The following is a 21,746-nucleotide window of genomic DNA, read 5'->3' on the forward strand; positions in this document are numbered from 1 at the left end:
ATTATGCTGAAATTCTGTACGTGCTGAAATTTCTGCACTTTGCTGAAATCCATGGATGCTAAAATCCTAGTTTGCATGCCTTATTAAGTTTATGAATTAAATCTGAATATTTCAAATTTTAATTCCGAATTTTAGTTATTAAAGTCGAGATCTGATCTCCACAAATTTAGGATTTGAAGTTAACAATTTCAAAGTTAAATTTGAAATTCTAGGTTTGGGCTCCAAATCTGAAATTTTCAATATGACTTTTGAATTCGAATTTCAAAACTTGAAATTTTGAAACATCAGATCTGAAATCCAAATTTGAAATTAAAAATTTAAAATTAAAAGTGGGGACTTAAATTTCTGAGATTCAAAATTTAAATTTGAAATTTAAACTTGAAATTTGAAATTCGAAATTCCAAAGCTGAAATCTAAAATTCAAACCTGAAGTTCAAAATTCAAAAGTTTAAATTCGAAATTTGAAATTTGAAATTCTAAATCTCAACTTGTGTGGATATTTAAAATAGTTGCATCTATCCTAAATCATATTAAGGACATTCTAATTACAACATAAGGGAAGGATTTCATCACTTTTCTTTAGCCTCAAAACGACCACCCTCATAAATCTAGAACCCAAGCCTAATTTAAAACTCAACTAGCCAACCTAACTTAGAAACTACAACGAATCTTTAGACTAGTTGAATTTGGCTAACTCCTTGTTGTCTAGAAAAGTTCCGATCTGGATCGTAGCTACCATCTCATACGCCCAACCCCGCTAAGCGGTTGGTGTCAGCTAAGTATGGTTAATAGCAGTTACACGAACTTTTGGTCCAACTATTCTGGGCAAGTGATGAACCAATTTTGATTAGATAAGTCTTTGATTTAGATTTAGCAAACCCTAGCATAGGTTAGTCATTTTGTTTTGTCTTAAGCCTTGTATGACAACTAGATCAGGAACACCCTACAACCCATCACATACACAACCCATTGAAGCCATGGACCCCAATCTTGAGACCATCCTAAGGACTATGACTGAGCAGTTCAAGCAATTGAACAATAGGTTTGGTCAGGTTGAGGATAGGCTAGGAATCCTAGAGGAAAATCAACAGACCCACGTAGAACCTGAACTACCTGAATTGACAACCCAACCCCATCGCCACCTTTTCACTCATGAAACTAATCAGCAATGACCACATCAGGATCATGTAGACCAGGATGAACGAGCCCTTAGGAGTATCAAACTTGATGCACCCTCCTTCGAAGGAAGTCTAGACCCTAAGGTATACATTGATTGGTAAAATGACATGGATCAATATTTTGAGTGGTATGAAATGTCGGAAGAAAGAAAATTCAAATTTGCCAAGCTTAAGTTGACACGATATGCAAGATTATACTGGAAAAATATTGAGAGGATCACTAGACAAAGAGAACAAGTACCTATCAATACATGGAGGCAGATAAAAATTAAGCTAAGAGAAAAATGTGTCCCATTATCCTACGAACAGAGGTTACTAGATCAATGGCAAAGATTAAATCAAGGAGGGAAAACTGTATCTGAGTACATTGCCAAATTTGATGAGTTTGCTATGAGGTGCAACATAGTCGAGTCAGAAGCTGTAACCCTATCTAGGTTTAGAGCTGGTCTTAAGGGGGACATTCAAAGGGAATTGTTCTTAAGGAAAATTCATGATTTAGACCAAGCCTACCAGATTGCCAGAGATTGTGAACGATTCCAGAGGGGACCCATTTTTCGACGACCTGAACCCAATAGGATTAGCAACCCTGGAAGCAGGCCAAACCAAAGTCCAAACCCATCACACAGACCCAATCCTATTACTCCACAGGATCGTAGGGACGACAAAAGGAAGGCCCCTGAAGGTAGAAAGGATAACAATGTCCCTTGTTTTAGGTGTCATAAAATAGGACATTATGCAAGCCAATGCCCCACTAGAGCGTTACACATAGAAGTAGAAGAAGAAGATCCTGAGACCCTTGAGAATTATGGAGAAGAAGTCTACAAAGCAGAGACCAATTTGATAGATGAATATGAAGAAGAGGAAGAAATCATTGAGACGTCTGAATTTCTAGGAGTTGTGAGATGTATATTGACCCAGGCCAAAGAACAAGAAGATTGGCGTAGGACCAACATCCTACAAACCTTTATCAAAATAGGAGAAAAAGCCTGCAAAATCCTCTTAGATAGTGGAAGCTGTGTCAACGCCATATCAACCAACACCATCAAGAGTTTAGGGTTGCTTACCGTACCCCATCCCAATTCCTATAAGGTATCTTGGATAAATTCGACCTCAATACCCATTAAACTTAGATGCCAAGTCCAAATACAATTCCAATCCTATCAGGAGAAGGTATGGTGTGATGTCCTTTCTATGGGAGTAAGTAGCATTATCCTAGGCAGACCATGGCTATACGATCATAATGCTACCCTGTTTGGACTATCAAATTCATGTTCCTTCAATCATAATGGAAAGAAAATTGTAGTTCACCCTACCCCACCTAAGGACAACGTTAAGAGGGGAGCTAGTAGTAGTCTGAAGAAAAAGAAACCTGAATTGAACCTAATCAATGCTAAGGAATTAGAGCAAGAGATCAATAAAGGTTCACCCATATTTGGATGTTGACTGTTAAGGAGACCCAGTACCAAATCCTAGTAGCACACCCTCAAGAAGTGGTTGAAATCTTAGACGAGTTCAGAGATGTATTTGCTAAAGATCTTCCTGACAACCTACTACCTTTAAGGGACATTCAGCATGCCATAGACCTAGTTCTAGGAGCCACCTTGCCCACTCTACCCCATTATAGGATGAATCCTTCAGAGCACCAAGAATTGCAAAAGCAAGTTGGCGAGTTACTTAGGAAAGGGTTTATTAGGGAGAATTTAAGTCCTTGTGCAGTATCTGTCCTTTTGACCCCTAAGAAAGATGGCACTTGGAGAATGTGTGTAGATAGTCATGCCATCAATAAGATTACCGTCAAATACCGTTTTTCTATTTTCCATCTAGACGACATGTTAGATATGATGGCCGGAGCCACGGTATTCTCCAAAATCGATCTTAAGAGTGGCTATCATCAAGTAAGAATTAGGCCGAGGGATGAATGGAAAACCGCCTTTAAGACTAATGATGGCTTATTTGAATGGGTAGTGATGCCTTTCGGTTTATCCAACGCACCTAGTACCTTTATGAGGATTATGACCTAAGTTTTAAGGGCATTCATTGGAAAGTTTGTAGTGGTCTATTTTGATGACATTCTCATATATAGCAAAACAAAAGATGACCACTTGAATCACCTTAGACAAGTTTGTCAATCACTTAGACAAGATAACCTCTATGCTAATCGAAAGAAATGTGAATTCATAACACATAGGATTATCTTTTTAGGATTTGTTGTGACCACTTTAGGAGTATCTACTGATCTCGAAAAGGTCAAATCCATAGTTGAGTGGCCAGTACTCAAAAACATTCATGACGTCTGTAGTTTTCATGGTCTAGCCACATTCTACAGGAGATTCACTAGAGGATTCAGCACAATTGTCGCCCCCATTACTGATTGCCTTAAGAGAGGAAATTTTGAGTGGACTAAGGCAGCTAAGAAAGCCTTTAGAGAGATTAAGGACAAGATGACATAAGCACCTATATTGAGATTACCCAACTTTTCTAAAGTTTTCGAGGTTGCCTGTGACGCATCAGGAGTCGGCATTGGAGGCATTTTAAGTCAGGAAAACCACCCAGTAGCATTCTTTAGTGAGAAATTAAACGACGCTAAACTAAGGTATTCAGTGGTCCAAGCCCTAAGGTATTGGAGACACTACCTACGATAAAGAGTTGTATGCAGTGGTCCAAGCCCTAAGGTATTGGAGACACTACCTTCTGCCACTAGAGTTTGTCATATACTCTGATCATGAAGCCCTACTGATGAGAGCACAAAAGTGCGATCTACACATCACTTAAATTAGCATTATTGCTAACAAATAATGATAATAGTGCTGCATTAATATTTTATTTTTGTTGGGTGCAGGTGATCGTAAATCAAAGTTAGAATGCGCATTGGGTCCAAAAACCATGCAGTCAACTGCATGGTTCAACTCTAGTTGCACACTAGAAGGAGCCTAAGTTCAGCCAGCCAATCCACTGCAACCAATTCCCAGAAGCCCATGCATCTCAGCCCGATGGAGCCCACGTGCAACTCATCATCTTCACCGTTCACTTTCCAGCGCATCCATCTCATCCTCCCGTGAATCTCCAGCATCTCGGTTCCAATCCTCTTGGCCGTCCGTGAAGCATCATCCATTCGCGTCCCAGCTCCAGCTCCCATCCCGTGTTCGTGCGATCATTCCATCCAAGTCCCGACTTCATCCGAGTTCTGCCTCATCCGCGAAGCTCCCATCCAGCGTTCGAGTTCATCCATTTGCAGCCCAAGCTTCCAGCAGCCATCCGCGCCCCATCTCCTACATTCGATCCAGCCATTCGAATCCCAAACGCCAGCGGTCAAGCTTCATCTTCAGCATGAGATCCCAACATCCCGAGATTTCCGCGTTCAACCTCCTTCAATCGATCTGCAGCCGTCCGCGTCCATCATTTTCGCCCGAGGATTCATCTCATCCGGCCATCTGTCACCGCGTGCGAGAAAGGGGGGGAGGAGAGCCGGTTATCTCTGCCATTCGGGAGGAAAAACAGGCCATCCCTCATTCGGAAACGGAGTCCCTGTTATTGAAAAGAAAAAAAACAGGGAGAGGAAACAGGGGAGGCCCTGTTTCCGAAAAGAAAAGAGAGAAAAAAAAAAAAGAAAGAAAATGAAAGGGGGATTAATGTGTGAAATGGAAGGTTAAAGTCCTAGGGAGGGTGATGGAGGAACCTTTGATGTATTGCTCTTTGAAGTAAACTCTAAACTTTTGCTTTCAATGATTTATATTTATTGACATGTTCTTGATCCATGCGTAGTTATTTCGTAGATAGATCTTTAATGGATTATGATTATTGATATATGGATTGCTTTAGTATTTGATTCGTCGTAGACGTAGAAAGCACGATGAATGCTTAGAAATTGAGTTCATATGTTCATGAAATATATACCATGATTAGATCTATCCTACATTTAATCTTTAATCAAGAACCATAGAGTTTATTCCTTGGATGCAACATCATCAAGGGGGATTCCAGATCCCTACCATTTTTATTTCATTGAATTGTGTTTATTATTCTCTGCATTTAATTTCTGAAAATCAAAACATCATTTTAATCCACAAATTTATTTAATTAATTAATCTAAAAATTACGCTAATAATCTATAAATTTCGTTCCCTGAGGATTCGACCTCGGACTCCCGAGATTTTACTACTTGTACGATTCTCCTGCACTTGGGAGAACAATTTTATTTTTGCATCAAGTTTTTGGCGCCGTTGCCGGGGAATGACTGATTTATTAGTATAATTTTAGATTTAATCAGTATCTTAGTATTTAGTCTTTTTCTTTCAAAAAAAAAAAATCTTTATTGCTGTTTTTTTTATTCCCTGCACAGTCTACATCAAACTCTGATAGCTGAGTAATCCACCGTCTGATTGCACTCAAATTTCGTCGGCTGCTGTAGGACACATGTTTCTTTCATCTGAACGGTCTGATTGATATTCTGATACTTTTACGACCATTAAATTAATATAAGCTTTGCTGCTGTCTGCTTTGAATTTTCTGTGTTTAATTTTTTTGTTTAGAATCAGAATTTTATTATCATCATATCTCATTAACCCTTGTTGCTACTTGAAAATTGATAAGAACTTTAAGAAAAGATCAAGGGTAATCATTAAAAAAAATAAAAAAATAAAAAAAAAACAAACAAATAAATAAACTCTGAAATTTTGTATGCTAGGTTGGAATAGGGACAACACTGGACGTCTGAGTCGACAACCTTTTGACAATTCCTTAGATCACATTATTGAAACTTTTTCGCAAAATCTCAGATCTTGTGAGATGGCTGATGATGATGTAGGAAGTCACCATGGTAATGAAGGTAGACCCCCAGTTATGACACTTCGACAATACTTACATCCCACTAGGACTAGTCAACCTTCATGCATGATTATTCCTGAAAATGTAGGACACTTTGAAATCAAACCAGGAGTAATTCAATTGCTGCCAAAGTATCATGGAATGGAATCCGAGAACCCTTATCTTCACCTTAAGGATTTTGAGAAAATTAGCATCACATTTAGAGTGCCAAATGTATCGGAAGATGTCCTTAAATTAACCTTGTTTCCTTTTTCCTTGAAGGATAAAGCCAAAACATGGCTGAACTCCTTGAGACCAAGATTGTTAGGAACATGGCATGATATGCAAAGAGAATACTTAAAAAAGTTTTTTCCAGCACAAAGGACTAATTTTTTGAAAAGGCACATTAGTAATTTCCAACAAAAAGACCATGAAACATTTTATGAATGCTGGGAGAGATTTAAAGATTTGCTACTCTCTTGTCCTCATCATGGGTTTGAAACATGGAGAACCATTAGTTTCTTTTACGAGGGATTGTCTCCACAATTAAAACAATTTATAGAGACTATGTGCAATGGTCTATTTTTGGAAAAGCAACCCGATGAGGCATGGGACTATTTAGACTCTCTCGCAGAGACTGCACAATTATGGGATACAGGAGATAGAGTGAATAAACCTTTGCCTAAGCCTACTAACATTGGACATGGGGGCCTTTATAACCTTAGTACTCAAGATGATATTCAAGCTAAAATGGCAGCCCTTACTAGGAAGGTAGAGGAAATTGAACTTAGAAGGATTGAACCCGTCAAGACCGTAGAACATAACAGCGAGTGTTGTAGGATTTGCGAGATGCCTGGCCATCTCACCACTGATTGCCCCACAATACCCGCATTCAAGAAAGTCTTGCACGATCAGGCTAATGTTATGAATACATATCAAAAATCTTTCAATAATCCATTTTCGGGTACTTAGAACCCTGGATGGAAGAACCATCCAAATTTCAGGTGGAGGAATGACCAACCTCAACAAGTATATAACCCAACTCCTCCACCTCCGCCACCTCATTATGCACACGCACCCCCTCAAAAATCCAATCTCGAAGAAACTTTGCAATCTTTCATGCAAGGCCAAGCTAAAATCAATGATGAATTAAGAAATCAACTGACAACGCTGACCACTGCTTTAAGTGCTCAAGAGAAGGGTAAGCTACCAGCTCAACCACAACCTAATCCTCAAGTCTACGGCGGTAGTAATGCATCATCTTCAACTTCGCATAAAGAGCAAGCAAAGAGTATAATAACATTGCGAAGTGGAAAGATTATTGACCGATCAGTCCCAGAACAAACACAAGTCATACCTGATTCTGACCCTCCCAAGACAAAAGAAAAGGATAATGAAGAAACTGAAGCACCAACATCTACTGAAAAAATGAATGTCCTTTTCCTGCACCATTTCCACAAAGATTAAAGCCGTTGCAAAAGCTTGAACCAAACTCTGAAATTCTTGAGCTTTTTAAGCAAGTAAAAATCAATGTACCTCTTCTTGATGCAATCAAACAAGTGCCTTCATATGCAAAATTTTTGAAAGATTTGTGCACTGTCAAGCGTCGTTTAAATGTCAAGAAGAAGGCATTTCTGGCTGAAAATGTGAGTGCAATTTTACAGCATAACATTCTTCCTAAATATAAGGATCCAGGTTGCCCAACTATCTCGTGCATCATTGGCAATTTTAGGATTGAGCGAGCATTACTAGATTTAGGAGCGAGTGTGAACTTGTTGCCATATACGGTATATGAGCAACTCGGTTTGGGCGAGTTGAAGCCAACAACTGTGACCTTACAATTAGCTGACAGGTCAGTGAAGGTCCCTAGAGGGATTATTGAAGATGTGTTAGTCCAAGTAGACAAGTTCTATTTTCCTGTTGATTTTATCGTACTGGACACACATCCGGCTTCCAATTCACCATCTCAGATTCCGGTCATCTTAGGACGTCCATTCCTTGCAACTTCTAATGCATTGATCAATTGTAGGAATGGTGTCATGAAGCTTTCTTTTGGCAATATGACTTTGGAACTGAACGCCTTTAGTATAGGTAAACAACCCAGTGATCATGAAGAAAGTAAAGAAGTTGAATGGGTTGAAACCATTGCGGAAGAATATTTGTTAAAAGAAACATTTACTGAATCGGCCGACAATGGTTTGATAGATTGGTGTTCTGAAGGTACTGCTAATGATATGGTCCCACCTGGTTTAGATAATTCGGATGTTATGATGGTCAATGGGTGGAGACCGCGAATAGAGGAATTTGAACAGTTGCCACCTCGAAAAGCAAGGATAGTACCATCCCATGAACAAACACCTAAGCTCGAGTTGAAACCTTTACCGAAGGAACTCAAGTATGCCTTTCTTGGATCCGATGACACATTTCCTATAATCATCTCATCTGATCTGGATCATTCCCAAGAAAAAAAATTACTTGGTGTTCTAAAGAATCATAAGGAAGCTTTAGGATGGTCTATTGCCGACTTGAAGGGGATTAGCCCTTTAATTTGCACGCACCGGATATATTTGGAGGACAATGCCAAAACCACAAGGCAAATGCAGCGTAGGCTGAATCCTACGATGAGAGATGTGGTTAAAGCAGAAGTCCTCAAGTTGCTTGACGTGGGTATTATTTACCCAATTTTCGATAGCAAGTGGGTGAGTCCTACTCAAGTCGTGCCCAAGAAAGCAGGTCTGACGGTAGTCAAAAATGATCAGGGTGAACTAGTTCCAACTCGTGTTCCGACGAGTTGGCGCATGTGTGTTGACTACCGAAAATTGAATTTGGTCACTAGGAAAGATCACTTTCCCCTACCCTTCCTAGACCAAGTTTTGGAAAGAGTTGCAGGACACAAATTCTATTGTTTTCTCGATGGCTATTCCGGGTACTACCAAATCGAAATTTCACCTGAGGATCAAGAGAAGACTACCTTCACTTGTCCTTTTGGCACATTCGCTTTCCGTCGGATGCCATTCGGGTTGTGTAATGCACCTGCAACATTCTAAAGATGCATGCTCAGTATTTTTGAAGAAATAAACGAGAAATTTTTAGAAGTGTTAATGGATGGTTTCTCTATTTTTGGCGATTCATTTGATGATTGCCTGTCACATGTACAAGCAGTCTTAGCTCGATGCATGGAAAAGAATTTGATACTAAATTGGGAGAAATACCACTTCATGGTGCCAAAGGAAATTGTCCTAGGACATATTGTTTCATCGAAGGGCATGGAAGTTGATAGAGCTAAGATTGACCTAATCGCCAAGCTACCTGCACCCAAGACGGTTAGAGATGTTAGATTATTTTTGGGTCATGCTGGATTTTATAAGAGGTTCATCAAGGACTTTAGTGTCATAGCTCGACCATTATGTAACCTCCTATCCCTTGATACACCGTTCAATTGGACCGAAACCTGTCAAGAGGCATTCGAAAAATTGAAGGCTATGCTTAGCACTGCACCCATCGTGCGACCACCTGATTGTTCGTTACCTTTTGAGATCATGTGCGATGCTAGTGACTATGCGATAGGAGCTGTCCTAGGACAACGCAAGGATAATAAGCCATATGTCATCTACTATGCAAGCAAAACCTTAAATGATGCTCAAATGAATTACACCACCACCGAGAAGGAATTGCTTGCAGTAGTATTTGCATTAGACAAATTTCGCTCTTATATCCTTGGTGCTCCTATTGTTATCTTTACAGATCATGCAGCGCTAAAATATTTATTGGATAAGAAAGATGCCAAACCACGCTTAATACGATGGATACTTCTACTCCAGGAATTTGACATCACTATCAAAGATAAAAAGGAAGTAGAGAATGTGGTTGCTGACCATTTATCATGGCTAGTTGTTCATGATTTGGTGCCACAGTTGCCCATCAAGGACTCGTTCCCTAAAGAGCAGCTGTTTGCACTTTCTACTATACCATGGTATGCTGATATTGTAAACTTTCTTGTCACGAACCGGATGCCGGAGCATTGGGGATCGAATGATAAGAATAATTTCTTGCGTGAAGTAAGGAGTTATTATTATGATGCCCCTTATTTGTTCAAGTATTGCAATGATCAAATCTTTAGAAGGCGCATTTCGGATCATGAGATACAAAGTGTACTCTCTTTCTGTCATGCCAATGCTTGCGGAGGACACTTTGCATCCAAGAAAACGGCAGCTAAAGTGTTGCAATGTGGTTTTTATTGGCCTACACTATTTAAAAATGCCCACGAGTTCTGTAGGACATGTGACCCATGTCAACGTGTTGGAAGTCTAACTCGTAGGCAAATGATGCCTCTTCAGCCCATTACTGCTATTGAAATTTTTGACATGTGGGGCATCGATTTCATGGGCCCATTCCCACCGTCTTTTGGATATGAGTACATTTTGCTTGGTGTAGAGTATGTGTCCAAATGGGTAGAAGCTGTGCCTTGTCGAAAAATGACCACAAACCAGTTTTAAAATTTCTTAAAGAAAATATATTTTCTAGATTTGGGATGCCCAAGGTCATAATTAGTGATGGGGGAAAATATTTCTGTAATAAGCCTTTTGAGATCCTATTACGAAAGTACGGTATCACTCATAGAATTGCAACTCCTTATCACCCGCAGACTAGTGGCCAAGTAGAGTTAGCCAATCGGGAGATTAAACAAATTTTAGAGAAAACGGTGAATCCATCACGCAAAGACTGGTCTTTAAAACTTTCTGACGCATTGTGGGCTTACCGTACTGCTTATAAAACTATTCTTGGTATGTCCTCGTATCGGCTAGTCTATGGAAAAGCATGTCATCTACCTGTTGAATTAGAGCATAAATCATATTGGGCCATTAGAAAATTGAACTTTGAATTGTCAGATGCTGGTTTAATTCGAAAATTACAACTAAGTGAGTTGAATGAAATTCGACGGGATGCATATGACAATGCTAGACTTTGTAAAGAACGAATGAAAATTAGGCATGATAAATTAATTCTAAGAAAATCTTTTGAACCTGCACAAAAAGTTCTTTGTTATGACTCCCGCTTACATCTGTTTCCTGGTAAGTTACGATCAAGATGGACAGGTCCTTTCATTGTCAAAACTGTTTTTCCACACGGGGCAGTTGAAATTGAAAATCCACAGGATGGCACAATTTTTAAGGTAAATGGACAAAGATTAAAATCTTTTCTTGAGAATTTTGTAGATGAAGAGGAGTCCTTTCCCTTGGAGGAGCCTTCTTATGACTAAGCATGACGGCCAAGGTATGTGTATATTAGTTAGAATTATTTTTTTTCTTTTATTTTTTTTCTTATTTTGTAGGTCTTCTTTTCTGGAAATCAACAGCTCAAGGTATTCTTCTTCTCTCTAATATTCTTTTCTCTATTGTTTCTCACATATAGCTTTCTTGCATCTTTTACATTGAGGACAATGCAATATTTAAGTTGGGGGGAGGGAAATATTTTGCAAAAAAAAATAAAAAAATAAAAAAAAAGTTTTTGCATTTGATTTATTCCATTACTTTCTTTTCTGAGCAAATGCACATGTATTTTCATATTGAGTTTGTGCAACTATTAATGCAAGGAATACATGCATACTATGACTGATCAGTGACCTATTATTAGATCCCCACACGTGTACTTAATGATAATAGAAAAGCCTCAGGAGTTCACATTTGTTAACTGCATTTTTGTTAGCCTTATCCGTAAAAGAAGTATGAGTATCCTTGTTCGTACCATAAGGTTCAGGATTTGGTTTTCACATAAAGATAGAGGTTGAAAATCCCAGTTAGATTACTTAGGTGCCTTATGATCCGACCTTGGTTGACCTATAGTCACGATGCAGTCACATATATAATAAAAAAAATGTATATATCGTTCAGTCTATCTTCTCTTTTCTTGCACAAAAAAAAAAACAAACAAACAAAAAAAAATCCTCATGATGACAAGTCTGTCCTCGTGGCGTAGTCTGATTCGAGTAATTAAGCCCGAGGGGTGTTTCACTTAATGTCTTGAGCCAACTGGATCAGGGGTCATTGGCTGAAAGCTCGCTACACGGATCTTACTAGAGCCTAATGGGGTTGGACTATTGTAATCGTCATATGTGTTTTAAAAATAAAAATAAAAATAAGCATGAATAGGGTTGGTTGGACTGAACCTAGTGACATGTGGTAATGGCTGGTTTGACTCCATTGTATTGGACCTCTGTGTACCCGGGTTGTTTAGTTGGGATTGATAGCTCTTTCTTTATATGCGAACCATTCTTGACAAATTTAGACAACAAGTGATATTCTGAAAATTTGATGGATCAGGTTCTAATAAAGTGTAGAAAACATTTGTGGACTTGAGTAGTGCACCTAAAACTCAGGCGGTGCTCTGTTGTGGTGGAGGTATTAGTACTCTGAGAAAGTCATATGATTTGATGCACTCTACACTTTTATATTTCTTGCTTTGACGGTTGCCATACTAGAAAATATATGTCAATTAATTACATGTGTATTAGCTTAGGGTTTATTTTTATTAGAATCTCATGTCATATAATTCATGATGTTTGTGGGTAACATCCCTGAAAACCCTCACGAGACAACACTCGTCCACTAGGGTAACCTAGGGGTTTAACGGCTTGTTGCACGTGCTAAGTGCAATCGTGATTCCTACGAAAGTGAGTACTTATTTTAATTTTATGCAATTAGTTCTAATAAAATATCAAAGGTTAAACCACATCTTTTGTACTCTCATTTTATTATTTGCTCGTTAATTGCTAGAGACTAGCAATAAGCTAGTTGGGGGGTGTGATGAGAGCACAAAAGTGCGATCTACACATCACTTAAATTAGCATTATTGCTAACAAATAATGATAACAATGTTGCATTAATATTTTATTTTTGTTGGGTGCAGGTGATCGTAAATCAAAGTTAGAATGCGCATTGGGTCCAAAAACCATGCAGTCAACTGCATGGTTCAACCCTAGTTGCACACTAGAAGGAGCCTAAGTTCAGCCAGCCAATCCACTGCAACCAATTCCCAGAAGCCCATGCATCTCAGCCTAATGGAGCCCACGTGCAACTCATCATCTTCATCGTTCACTTTCCAGCGCATCCATCTCATCCTCCCACGTGAATCTCCAGCATCTCGGTTCCAATCCTCTTGGCCGTCCGTGAAGCATCATCCATTCGCGTCCCAGCTCCAGCTCCCATCCCGTGTTCGTGCGATCATTCCATCCAAGTCCCGACTTCATCCGAGTTCTGCCTCATCCGCGAAGCTCCCATCCAGCGTTCGAGTTCATCCATTTGCAGCCCAAGCTTCCAGCAGCCGTCCGCGCCCCATCTCCTGCATTCGATCCAGCCATTCGAATCCCAAACGCCAGCGGTCAAGCTTCATCTTCAGCATGAGATCCCAACATCTCGAGATTTTCGCGTTCAACCTCCTTCAATCGATCTGCAGCCGTCCGCGTCCATCATTTTCGCCCGAGGATTCATCTCATCCGGCCATCTGTCACCGCATGCGAGAAAGGGGGGGAGGAGAGCCGGTTATCTCTGCCATTCGGGAGGAAAAACAGGCCATCCCTCATTCGGAAATGGAGTCCCTGTTATTGAAAAGAAAAAAAACAGAGAGAGGAAACAGGGGAGGCCCTATTTCCAAAAAGAAAAGAGAAAAAAAAAAAAGAAAGAAAGAAAATGAAAGGGGGATTAATGTGTAAAATGGAAGGTTAAAGTCCTAGGGAGGGTGATGGAGGAACCTTTGATGTATTGCTCTTTGAAGTAAACTCTAAACTTTTGCTTTCAATGATTTATATTTATTGACATGTTCTTGATCCATGCGTAGTTATTTCGTAGATAGATCTTTAATGGATTATGATTATTGATATATGGATTGCTTTAGTATTTGATTCGTCGTAGACGTAGAAAGCACGATGAATGCTTAGAAATTGAGTTCATATGTTCATGAAACATATACCATGATTAGATCTATCCTACATTTAATCTTTAATCAAGAACCATAGAGTTTATTCCTTGGATGCAACATCATCAAGGGGGATTCCAGATCCCTACCATTTTTATTTCATTGAATTGTGTTTATTATTCTCTGTATTTAATTTCTGAAAATCAAAACATCATTTTAATCCACAAATTTATTTAATTAATTAATCTAAAAATTACGCTAATAATCTATAAATTTTGTTCTCTGAGGATTCGACATCGGACTCCCGAGATTTTACTACTTGTACGATTCTCCTGCACTTGGAAGAACAATTTTATTTTTGCATCACCTACGTTTCCTCAACTCTCAGAAAAAGTTGAACCCCAGACATGCGAAATGAGTAGAGTACATCCAGGCCTATACCTTCGTCCTGAAACATAAGGCTGGAAAAGAAAACCGTGTTGCCGACGCCCTTAGTAGACGATCTATGTTCCTCACCTCTGTTAGTACCAAAGTCATAGGTTTTGAAAGGCTTAAGGAGGAGTATGAACATTACCCCGACTTTAAGGAAATCTACCAATCAATCCGTCAAGGATCCTCGAGCCAATTCTCCGATTTTACCATTTACGACGGATTCCTCTTCAAAGGAAATAAGTTGTGCATTCTCCGCACCTCCACCTGAGACTTTCTAGTTTGGGAAATCCATGCAGGAGGCCTAGCTGGTCACTTTGGTAGGAACAAAACCATCTTAGTAGTCGAAGACCAGTTCTTTTGGCCAGGTCTAAAGAAAAATGTTGCCCAAATAGTAGCCCGATGTCGAACCTGCACCCAGCAAAGAAACAACGACAAAACACTGGTCTATACACTCCCCTACCAGTCCCCGAAAGCCCTTGGCAAGATATTAGCATGGACTTTGTGTTAGGATTACCCAAAATCCTGAAAAAACATGATTCAGTATATGTCGTGGTAGACCGATTCTCTAAAATGGCACACTTCATACCTTGTTCCCAGACTTATGATGCCTCAAAAATAGCTAAACTTTTTCTAAATGAAGTGGTTAGGCTACATGGTTTACCCAAGACCATCGTATCAGATAGAGACGTTAAGTTCACTAGCTATTTCTGGAAGACCCTTTGGCATATGCTAGGAACCAAACTCAAATTCTCCACTGCCTACCACCCTCAAACTGATGGTCAGACCGAAGTAGTTAATCGGAGTCTAGGAAACTTATTGAGATGCCTTGTCAGTGACAACCTAGAAAACTGGGATCTCCTATTATCTGCTGAATTCGCTTATAACAGCTTAGTCAATAAATCCACAGGAAAGAGTCTTTTTGAGATTGTCCATGGATATAAACCTAGAAAACCTGTAGATCTTATTCCATTACCATCACATGCACGAGTCTCAGAGACAGTAGAATCATATGCACAACATGTCAGGGATTTACATAAGGAAATCAGTAAGAAAATTGACATGAGTAACAAAGCTTATGCGCAAGCAGCTAATCGTCACAAACGGGCTAAGCTTATGTAATGATTAGACTAAAACCTGAAAGGTTTTCCCCAGGAACTATGAAAAAATTTCATGCCCGCAGTGCTGGTCCATTTAGGATATTAAAGAAAATCGAACCTAATGCTTATGTGGTTGACTTACCCCTTGATTTTGGTATTAGCTCGACTTTCAACATCTCAGATCTTATAGAGTATAAGGGACCAACATTGACACCTAGCGAGCCTTTTGATCATGTTCCCATTGAGAGTGAACCCACACCTAAGTACCCTCCAGCCACATTTCCAGAACCGAGAGATAGGGTTGAACATGTTTTGGATGATCAAGCTATCACCATCCGGAACAAAGGATACCAACGCTATTTGGTTCACTGGGAGGGTCGACCAGAATCTGATGATTCGTGGATTACTCGAGAGGACCTACAGAGACTCAACCCAGATCTCCTAGAAAAGTACCACAGCCAAACCAACCCCTGTTCGACAGAGTCGAATTCTTTCCACCCCGGGAGAATTGGTGCGGGCACCAGAATCCAGAAAAGACTCCAATCAATTAACTCAGGATCATTGTGGCTAACTTAAATTTGATCGAGTTATGTAAATAAAATCAATAAGTCAGAAAGCAAGCCAAGTCAGGACAGGTTGCATGTTTCTACTATCACCTTGCATGTTTCTACCACCACCTTTGCACACCCTTGGAGCACCACCTCGGCATCCACATCAACATCAGCTGGCCACCTCACCACCACTCCAACCAATGGAAGCACGCCAACTAGGATGAAGTCAAGCATAAGGAGCCGACCATATCATACGATCTCATCAAAGGAACCAATGCAACATCATGCCACCTCATCAAAAGAACCATTCACTATGCAACATGCTATGTGCCACATATTGGGACGCCACCTCAACACCACATCAGCGATCATCTCGACCAAGAGGATAATGCCAAATAGAAGAGTCAAAATCAAAAGAACCAATCACCATGCCACCTCATACAAGTTGACACGTTACCCAAATTCAAAGTCCAAGAGGGCGACCACAATTTAAATGCAAGAAAAGTTCAAATGGAAGCCAACAACTCTTCAAACCCCTAAAGCTGGCCAACTTTCCTTCCTTTTCTCCAGCAATCAAGCCTTCAAATGTGGGCACCATTCATTATGTGTTTAAATTTCAAATCATGAGGAAAGTCTATAAATACCAAATGTGGGCGCCATTCATTATGTGTTTTAAATTTCAAATCATGAGAAAAGTCTATAAATACCTCCTCATGACATCTTGTAATGACAGTTGATGAATGAATAAAAAGAGCTTCTTTCTTCCTTAGCAATCTTGCTTTGTCATCTTGAGAGAAGGTTGGACGTGAGGCCCTTGTTCCAAGTTGGGCGTGAGGCCCTAAAGCCACTTCTATATCCACCACAGCCCTATCTCCTTTCGCCTCCCTTTTCTTTTGTGAATTCCATTTCTCTCTCATGCCAAACTTCTAATTCCTGTTTCTTTGCTGGTCCTTAAAGTACTCCATGTCATCGGTCAATTATCCTTCCAAACCAATAGCAAAAGGGCCCTGTTGAAACGAAAGATGAAGCTTGGTTATCCGATCATCAACCTTCGAGAGTGAGATCAAGGATCCTCCTCCAGAAAAATTTCAGAAGTTCAATGTTTAGTAAACCTCAACTCTAGGTCTGTTTTATTGAAGAAAGTATCTTAATCAAGTGGTTTCTCAACCACAACGGTCCATTCCTCTAAGTCCTAAATGAATTAGTACATGCGAATAACTAGTCCTGAAATTACTATACTCATGTTAATGTTTTCTTATCCCATATGTGACTGAATTTTCTGCTGCTATTAGGCTAGTTAATCAACATAACTTACTGATAACCCTTATGTTTAAATCTCTCGTAATCATCCCGCATCACTTCACTCATTCTGTCAATGGTTATTCTCGGTGATAAGAGCCCAGGTAATGATATAGATATTTTTCTGCAGCCTTTATGAGGATGATAGTGTTATTTTGATGATTAACAAGCAATAATCAAGAGTATGTTACAAGTTAATTCGATACTTCATTTATAAGTCTGTTACTCTCAGTATATTTGTATAATAAGATAAAGATGCATTTTATTATTTATTTGGATGAATCTAACCTTGAGTTGCAGCAAAGTGTGGAGTGAGTCGACCCCAAGGATGATTGGGTCGACCCCGGCACATCAAGAAAATATTTGGCACACTTCTGCAAAAATGGCACAGATGAACAGTAGTTGGGTCGACCCAAGGAAAGCATGAGTCGACCCAAACCTCAAGCCTCTCAAAGACTCAAGAAAATAGTTCTCTGGAAACACTGAGAGGGTCGACCCAAGAGGAAGTTGAGTCGACCCAAGCTTGAGTCGACCCAAACATTGAGAGAGTCGACCCAAAGGCAATGGCAGAACAGATAACAGAAAAGGTTCTCTGGAAATCCTGAGAGGGTCGACCCAAGAAGAAGTTGAGTCGACCCAACTGAACCTTGAGTCGACCCAAAGAAATGTTGGGTCGACCCAAGTGAAGGAAAGCTGAATTGCAAGTTTCTGTGGTTCTGAGAGGGTCGACCCAAGAAAAGGTTGAGTTGACCCAAGTGAAAGTTGGGTCGACCCAAGAAAAGCTTGAGCTGACCCAAGTCTAATGAACAGTGGTTTGGGTCAACCCAAGAAAAGTTTGGGTCGACCCAAGCACGGGCAGAAGCATAACGGCTAGTTGTGCAGAAGTGCTTTTTGGACTCCCAACAGCTATACACGGCTAGTTTCTTCAATCCAACGGTCTGGAAGGACTATTTGGAGGTTGGAGAAGTATTTAAGAGGGAGTATTCATCAGATGAAGCAAGCTTTGGAAAATACATCAAGTGCATTCAAGAGAGAACCCTAGCAAGGCAAGCTTCATCCAAGAGCTTCATTCAAGAGTCAAGAAAGTGGTTGAGCAGATTCCAAGAGTCATTAAGAGCTCCATCCACCCTTGAAGAGTGAAGCATCCTTGACAAAGAAGAGAGAAGTCACATCAAGCGATAACTATTCTCTAAACTCTTCTTTGTAGATTATATTGTTATATTTGCTCATCTAGGAGCTTAAATCTTCTTACTTTGTTTATTAAACTCCTTGTAAAGATTAGTTGGTTAGCCCGCAAAACCAACGGAATAGGTTGATTGGTGAACCCGTAAAACCAATTGTAAAGGTTCGTTGGTGAGCCCGGAAAACCAACATAGGTTGTTGGTAAGCCCGTAAAACCAACGTAGGTTGTTGGTAAGCCCGTAAAACCAACGTAGGTTGTTGGTGAACCCATAAAACCAATTGTATAGGTTCGTTGGTAAGCCCGTAAAACCAACATAGGTTTTTGGTGAACCCGGAAAACCAAAGTGTAAAGATTTTTGGATTGTGAGCCCGGAAAACAATCCAACTATAATCCGCGGGATTATAGTGAATTCCCAAGGGGTCGCTTGGGGAGTGGATGTAGGTGCTAAGGAGAGCACCGAACCACTATACTTCTTGTTGTTTGTATTGTGATTTGTTTAATTCCACTAACTCATCATTTAACATAAGTAAGATAGTTAAAATTAAGAGAAACCAATTCACCCCCCCTCTTGGCTTGTCACCTTGGGCAACAAGTGGTATCAGAGCAGGTGCTCTAATATTAATTATTGATCTCAAGATCAAAAGCCAAAGATCATGACAACTCAAATAGATAGTTTTCTAGGAGAGGGACAATTAATTGATAGACCTCCACTTTTTAATGGCATAAACTATACATATTGGAAAGCACGCATGGGTATTTTCATTCAAGCACATGACTATGATTTATGGAGTATCATAGTCAATGGATCACACATAAGCACTAATCATGATAAGAAAATGGATCAGCAAAATGCAAAAGTCATGAATGTGCTATTTTGTGCATTAGATGATAGTGAACTTAATTGCATATCTTTTTGCACAACTGCTAAGGAAATATGGAATATGCTTGAAGTTAAATATGAATGTACTAACAAATTTGAAACATCATGTGTAGAAGAAGAGCAGCATCATATTGCAAATTCATGCTTAATGGCACATGAAGATGAGATATATGAGGTACATGCTAAAACTAAAAATGATTTTACATTTGATGAACTTCATGATGTCTTTTCTGATTTGTATTTAGAACATAAGAAACTTATTTGTAGGAACAAGAACTTGAAGAATGAAAATCAAATCCTAATAGATGAAAAACTAAAACTGACTAATGAAATTGAAATCTTAATTAAAGAAAATAAAGAACTAAATCAGAGAAATCAACTTCTCACTGAAAGCCATGATAAACTTAAGAAAAACAATGAATTGCTTTCAGAAGATAATGAAAAATTAACTAAAAAAGTTGATAATTTGAAACCTACTGTTGAAAGATTCACTCTCAGCTCTGAAAAACTGAATTTAATGATAGAAAATTCAAGAGCTGTATATGACAAAGCTGGATTGGGATATCAACCTTGGTACACTCAAAAATCTTTCGAGAATATATTTCTTAAATCCTCCACTATTCATCCTAAAACAATTTTTCACAAATCTGGTGAAACTAATAAAAAGAAACAGAAAACTGAAAATTCATTATCTGTTTTTGCTAAATCTATGTTGTTTAAATTTAGCAAGAGTATGCTGAAGTATATTACTTGTAATCCTAAAATCTGCAAACTAAGAGACAAAATGGTAATTAAGAGAATATGGGTTTCAAAAGAAACAATTATAGCTAACCTGCAAGGACCCAAAAGAGCTTGGGTTTCTAAGTTGAAAACATGATCATTTTTAGCAAATGTGTCTAGCTACCCAAGATTCCAATTATCTGGACAATGGGTTCTCTAGACACGTGTTAAAGAATGGAACTTAAAATATAATTAAGAAGAGTGACCAAAATGGAAGAAATAATAAAATTAGTAATCCTTGCATCCTCTCATATTGAAATTGTAGCTAGTATTAATCATTTCTATGATATAAGTGATACTTTTGGTATGAAAAGAAAATATATCCAAATCACTCCATCTTCCTATATTATGCTTCAGTTATTGATGGATAATTTACTTAATCAATACTCCTAGAATAACTCTGTGAATTCTCTATATACTTGATTGAGAGTTCTTATCCTCGGCATTATCGTCTATTGATCATAAACACAAGAATGTCTACTTGGTATGCCTTTGAATATATGCACTATGAATACCAAGATTAAAGAAACCTTTATTTTGGCATTAACTCATGCTAGTATGTACTTAGTCTCAAAAGACCTTGTCATTGACTTAGATTAATTTCTGCAAGGTCAAAGTTTGCTACGCATGTTAACTAAGGAAACAAACAAAAAAAAAACAATTTCTAAATCTAAAGATGTTGTTTACATCATTGAGTTTTTCAAAAGCTTACATTGGCTTTGTTCTTGGCACTTAAATTGAAATATTTTCTGCATTAGCACAAACTCACAAAAAGGGTTCAAATGAAAAAGGTTTGCAAACTATGAAAATAAAATTGTATCATGGCATAGTTTTGAAAACCAATTTCTTATTAAGTTGTGCACAGAAAATAATATTGAATACAATTGTTTCTACACCAAGAACACCATAAATAAAATAGGGTTGATAGAATCCTTGAAGAAATGAAAAAGACAATGTTGTATGATAGTCATCTACTTAAATGATTTCTGTTAAAAGCTATCATCATTGCTTGTCATACATATGGTTTCTATTAGAAAACTCCTTTTGATCTTCTGAAAAATAGAAAATGATATATTGTATATCTTTTATATTTTTCAGTCATACATGTCATGCTTGATATGTTCTTATGAAAATAATGTCAAATCTGATAAAACAAATATTTCTTTGGATATTACTCTTCAAGCAATGCATATAGAATATTCAATAAAAAGATACTAGTTGTAGAAATATCAATTCATACTATTCTTATTAAAACTAGATCCTTTATTGAGAATATAGTTTATCATTTTGATTCTATGTAACAATCTGAATTTTGATAGAAACAACTGTTTAAGATAATTTGATGAAAACTTAGCTAGCACGTCTTATTGATAGTTATCTTAAGCAAATAGAATCTAAGCTAAATTGATTCTGAAAATAAGAAATTGATTTGACCTTGATGAATCTTCCTATTGCCTCACATGCTTGTTCTTGAACCATCTTGATTAATAAAACTATCTCTTTAGTTCAAGTGACATGTGCTTGCTTATATTTAGGCAATCTCTTGAGTAAAGTGACTCAATATTCAATTATTGTCATATCTTATGTTGAGTCATCTAGTTAAGAAATATGTTGTATCTTAAAGCAACTAAT

At 38.5% G+C, this 21,746-nt stretch overlaps 1 pseudogene; it reads right to left on the reverse strand.

The window, feature by feature from the left end:
- Positions 1-6,380: 6,380 nt before the first annotated feature.
- On the reverse strand, positions 6,381-6,478 carry LOC149753280 (small nucleolar RNA R71; annotated as a pseudogene).
- Positions 6,479-21,746: the final 15,268 nt, after the last annotated feature.

The sequence above is a fragment of the Phoenix dactylifera genome, chromosome 6, assembly GCF_051530095.1.
Source record: "Phoenix dactylifera cultivar Ajwa chromosome 6, Ajwa_hap1_PhDact_Kaust_v1.1, whole genome shotgun sequence".
Classification (NCBI taxonomy): Eukaryota; Viridiplantae; Streptophyta; class Magnoliopsida; order Arecales; family Arecaceae; genus Phoenix; species Phoenix dactylifera.